The sequence below is a fragment of the Elephas maximus genome, chromosome 10, assembly GCF_024166365.1.
Source record: "Elephas maximus indicus isolate mEleMax1 chromosome 10, mEleMax1 primary haplotype, whole genome shotgun sequence".
NCBI classification, from domain to species: domain Eukaryota; kingdom Metazoa; phylum Chordata; class Mammalia; order Proboscidea; family Elephantidae; genus Elephas; species Elephas maximus.
Window position 1 is genome coordinate 29,172,658 of NC_064828.1, and position 5,607 is coordinate 29,178,264.

At 41.3% G+C, this 5,607-nt stretch overlaps 1 pseudogene; it reads right to left on the minus strand.

Moving 5' to 3' along the window:
• Positions 1 to 217: 217 nt before the first annotated feature.
• On the minus strand, positions 218 to 1,164 carry LOC126084513 (olfactory receptor 11H6-like; annotated as a pseudogene).
• Between the last annotated feature and the right edge of the window lie 4,443 nt (positions 1,165 to 5,607).

Consider the following 5,607-nt stretch of genomic DNA (forward strand, 5'->3'; position numbering starts at 1 on the left):
TCCAGATATCCAGGTCATTTAATTCATTTTACCAGCTACCAAGTCCTGATTTGCAGGCAAGATCTGGTTTAAATGTGATGCTCTTATTCATTCCTTAACTAGGTAGAAATTGATGAATTTTGGTCTGGGTCTGTAGGTTCACATGAACAGAAGCTTACCTTTTACTTGGAAATAGAAATAGGGGAAAAATAGTCTGATCCTGTCCACTCATTTTCTCTCATTCACTTTGATGAATTTTCACACACAGCCGAATTTTTCTCAAGCCAGCCTTCATGTCCTTGTTCTGGAGACTGTAGATCAGAGGGTTTACCAGTGGGGTCACTGATGAGTAGAACAAAGTTACAACCTTCTGTATCCCAGCTGGATTTACAGAGGTTGGGCTGATATACGTCACCATGAGGGTCCCGTAGAACAAAGACACCATGACTAGGTGGGAACCACAGGTAGAGAAAGCCGTATGCTCACCAGCTACTGAGGGGACCCATAACACTGCTCTCAGAACCAGGGTATATGACCTAATGATGAAGAAAAAGGTGATGAAGATAATAAAAGAACTCAGTATAGAGCAAGAAAGCTCAATTCCAGGGGCAGGGATGCAGGACAGGGTCAGAGGGGGACCTGAGTCACAGACAAAGTGGTCAATGGTATTGGGGCCACAAAAAGGGAGTTGTGTGATAAAATAGATAGGAACTGGGTAGCAGAGGAAGGCTGTCACCCAGCAGATGGCCACCAAGTTCATGCAGAGATGATTGGTCATGATGGTCGGATAGTGGAGAGGCCTACAGATGGCCAGGTACCAATCAAAAGCCATGAGGGGCAGAAAGAAGGTCTCAGTAGTGCCCATAGAGAAGAAGAAGTAGAACTGGAGGAAGCAGCCAGTGAAAGAGAGGGTTTTAGTCTCAGAAAGGAAGTTACCTAACATATTGGGAACAGTAGTGTTGATGTAACAGATCTCCAGGAACGAGAAGTTGGCCAGCATAATGTACATGGGGCTGTGGAGCCTGTGATCCAGCTTCACGGCACAGAGGATGGCCCCATTGCCCATCAGTGTCAGGATGTAGGTCACGGAGAACAGCATGATAAGAGGAGGACCTGAACCTGTCTGGAGCAAGGGAAACTCAGGAGTATGAATTCAGTTACTGTGTTGACTCCTGACATATTCATGACTTCCTGAGGTATACAGAGGAAAAGAGCGACAATGACTGAGGTGGCCTTATTACTTAATTCCCAGGGGATATTTCTTTCTTTCCTTTTTTAAAAAGACATTTCTAAGTTCCTCAGATTACATTATTATATTAAATAAATAATAATCTTTACTGCTGAACACTGCAGAACTTTGAAAGTGCTTGATATGATGCGACACTGCGAATCGTTGAAGTCTTTCTCATTCCTCTTTCAGAATTTTCTCAAAGGATAGGATCCTATGCAATAAGCATTTTGGAGAAGGTTAATAGCAGCACTTAGAAACCTGTGTAAGGAAATATGAAAATTACGCATAGAATAAGATATAAGAGGCTTTTAATATGACACACATATAGTGACTCTATAGGACAGAGTAGAACTGCCCCACAGAGTTTCCCAGGAGCACCTGGTGGATTCAAACTGCAGACTTTTGGTTAGCAGACATAGCTCTTAACCAATACACTGCCAGGGTTCCCTTCCAGTACTTAGACCTTTGGAATCAGAGTCACAAATGCTATGCATCAGGGAAGGAGAAAATGGAGAAAGGTAACGAACAAAGTCTTTATGCAATTCACTTTCATTCTAGATCAGTGTTGGAGTTAAACTGTTATTAATCTTAATTTGATCTGATATCCTAGATCAAAAAAAGGTTAAATGTGCTGTCCTTTCTTTAGCATTCATCAAGCCTGTTAATGCAGGAAATCTTTGAACATCCAAAAACCAGTTACCATTGAGTTGATTCTGAGTCATGGTGATCCTATGTGTTGCAGAGTAGAACTGTTCCATAGGATTTTCAAGGCTATGACCTTTGGAAGCAGATCCCCAGGCCTTTCTTCCAAGGTGCCAACATTTCAGTTAGTGGGTAGAGCTTAACCATTTGCACCACCCAGGGATGCTTTTGAACACCTAGGCATCTACAAAATGGCTTTCTACCTGATTCCATCTTTTACCAGCTAAATTTAAATACCACTGGTAAACCTCAGTCTAAGTTACAACTCTCCTCACAGGTAGAAAAAGTGAACAATAGATTTGGTATCTTATTTTAAGATTTTTTGCCTTGAAGTGACAGGATTTATGGAAAGGTTCCTGTTCATCTGGTTTATGGGTGGACACAAAATATTACAAATGCCAGGCACTCCCAAGTAGAAACCTCTGGGACAAATGGCAGAGCCATAAACCGTCTCTTCAGATAAGCATTTGCTCTCTTACTTCCCAGCTCTTTCTGTTGCTCTCATCCCATTAAAGGTGTGGGAGGTTGGAGTTGTTTTGGGAAGTGGAGGGAGAGCTGGGGAGTCACTGCAATTTTGAAACATATAATATCTTCATGAAAACTGCCTTCTCAGAATTAGGCTTCATCTGGAACATTGTCTGACTTCCATTGTGAGAGGGGCAAAACGAGGCCAAAGAAATCTCTTAAGATTCAGTACCAATAGTTTGGTCTTTTTGGACCCCCTCAGTTAGTGAGGGACAGTCTTTACTTGGGCCTAAATGACCTCAAGTGGTGATATTTATTTAGGAAAACATAAGTCCAGAATGCAGCCCCAGATGCTTTGATTTTTTAAATATTCTGGCTAAAAATATTTCTTAAGGTATTAGTTAAAAATGTGTTACATTCCACATCACAAAATGCCATACCTGTAAGGATGACCTTGATTATTGTGATTGGAGACACAATGGGATGGGAGAGATTCAGAATTTCACACTTTGCTGTAATGCTCCTCTTCGCTCTATGAGTAGATTGTCTGTGGTGTGGCAAAGCTGTGAGTGTGTTTTATGTAATAGGAATTCAGAGTACCCAAGAAGCTAAAGAAACCACAAGGAAAGAGTAAGAAAAACAAGAAGAAATATACAGTAACTAATGTGTATGAGAATTCCCATGGCTTGCAAACCGAGTGGAAATGAATTCATCAATCTGGCATGCTCAATCATCTTGTGCTCTCCCATCTTTCAGTGTCAATCATCTGATCTGGGGCAAAGCCAAACACAACTAAAAGACAGAGAAAGCTGTTGTTTCTTTCAGCCCTGCTCCTCATCATCCCTCTCCAGTCTTTCCCAGAAAACACTTTGCCAATGTCTCTGTTCCCTAAAAAGAGCTGGTTTTGATTGGTTAATAAAGACAGCACTTACATACTACTGACGTTTCTTCCTTGCCCTCATCTCTCACTTTCCTGAGTTTCCCCAGCCCTCCTTAGTTGTAAGGATGAGTCTCCTTACATTCATTCATATAACTTGAGGTGCTGTTGTTTTTTACACTTGCACATTAGAAGACATAACTGGACAGTGAGCCTAAGAGCTGTCCTATACTTGTATCTCTTTTGAACCCATCTCCGCATAGAACTGGCAGGTCTAACTTGTAATCTTCTGTTTTTACTGCAACAAATGGGAGGCAGGTCGGAAGGCATAGCACCGTTGGCAACCAGCAGCCAGAGGGAGGACTTATATTGCTGGACACCCAGTATTGGTTTGTGGGGAAAGTGGCATATTTGGCATACTACAGGGACTTATCTATGTGACTCTGAAATCTATGTCTTATGCACCCTAAGGGATGTAGTCGTCTGTGAATTCTAAAAGTGGGACTTTATGCAGGAAGATTGTCGGTCATATCCCCCAAGTTCTCTTCCCTCAGGAGCCCATTAATTGGCTCTTGGGACTCAGTGTGTCCATGATGATCGCATCATCTCATGTTATTTTCGAGTTTTATTTTGGTCCTATTGAAAGGTTACTTTTATGATGGTACAAACACCAGCAACACCAGCTGTCATGGATTGAATTGTGTCCACCAAAAATATGTGTATCGATTTGGCTGGGTCATAATTTCCAGTATTATATGATTGTCTACCATTTTCTCATCTGATGTGATTTCCCTATGTGTTGTAAATCCTATCACTATGATGTAATGAGATGGATTGGTGACAGTTATATTGAAGAGATCTACAAGTTTAGATAGTGTCTTATGGCAATCTCTTTTGCGATATAAAAGAGAGAAGTGAGCAGAGACACATGGGGACCTCACACCACCAAGAAAACAGTGCCAGAAGCATAGTGTGTCCTTTGGACCTGAGGTTCCTACTCTGAGATGCACCCAGGCCAAGGGAAGACTGATGCATCACAAGGACCTTCCTACAGAGCCGACAGGGAGAGAAAGCCTTCCCCTGGAGCTGACACCCTGAATTTGGACTTCTAGTCTACTAGAAACTCTGGTGGCATAGTGGTTAAGTGCTACGGCTGCTAACCAGAGGGTTGGCAGTTCAAATCCACCAGGTGCTCCTTGGAAACTCTATGGGGCAGTTCTACTCTGTCCTGTAGGCTTGCTATGAGTCAGAATTGACTCGACGGCACTGGGTAGTGGGTATTTATACTATAGTCTACTGGGCTGTAAGAGAATAAACTTTTCTTTGTTAAAGCCATGAACTTGTGGTATTTCTGTTATAGCAGCACTAGATGACCAAGACACCAGCTTAGTTGGAACACTACGTTTATGTCATTCTACCTATTCTCTCACACTCAATTTTATTCATTTTTTTGCATCTGTCTGTAAGTTTTGGACTTTCTTATTTGTTAATATCAGAGTTGACACTAGAGTTATAATTTTCTTTCCTGTTGACTCTCTTAACAGTTTGGGAAGGGCTACTTCCTTTTTTTGGTCAAAGACTTCCTCTTCCAGGTCAGCTCTGTGCTTCTAGTATGATACTGATAATAAGGGCTAGGCAAGAATACTGAGGCAAGAGTAAAAAGAAAGCATAACTCTGTTCTCAGTAATTTCATGACATAAACTATAAAGGAAATGGGGTTAGGCAGGGGACAATTATAATCTTGTTCCAAATTATAAGGATCCATATAGAGACTTTCTAAATTCATAATTCTCTTGACACTGCTGCTTAGTAGATATTCTGCTTTGGCAGTGATATTGTGGCATTGAAGCTTACAACTTGTTTCCTGTGAATAGTTCTATCAGTGGAGCAGAACCTGTTAGGTTAATTCTGAGCTACTAGAAATGAAAATACAAAAGACCTAATTTCTCTTTAAATAGAGTGTGATTTTTTAGTGGTAAAAGTATTTTTACTACTATGACTGAATCAAGAGCCTCTTGGAAATTCTGAATCCCCCAAATACCTGCCTTACACCCAATAGTCATGTTGTTTAAAATGCCACTGTTGAATTTTTTGAGTTAAGATGAATGATGATGAAACACCTACAATTTACTGAACTCTCACTACGTGCTCTGTGCGCATTATCTCATTAAATCCACACAATACTATTGTATAAACCAAAACCAAACCCATTGCCCATAAGTCGATTCCAACTCATAGTGGCCCTGTACTACAGAGTAGAACTACCCAGTAGGGTTTCCAAGGGGCTGCTGATGGATTCAAACTGCCCATCTTTTGGTGAGCAGCCAAATTTAACCACTGGGCCACCAGGGAT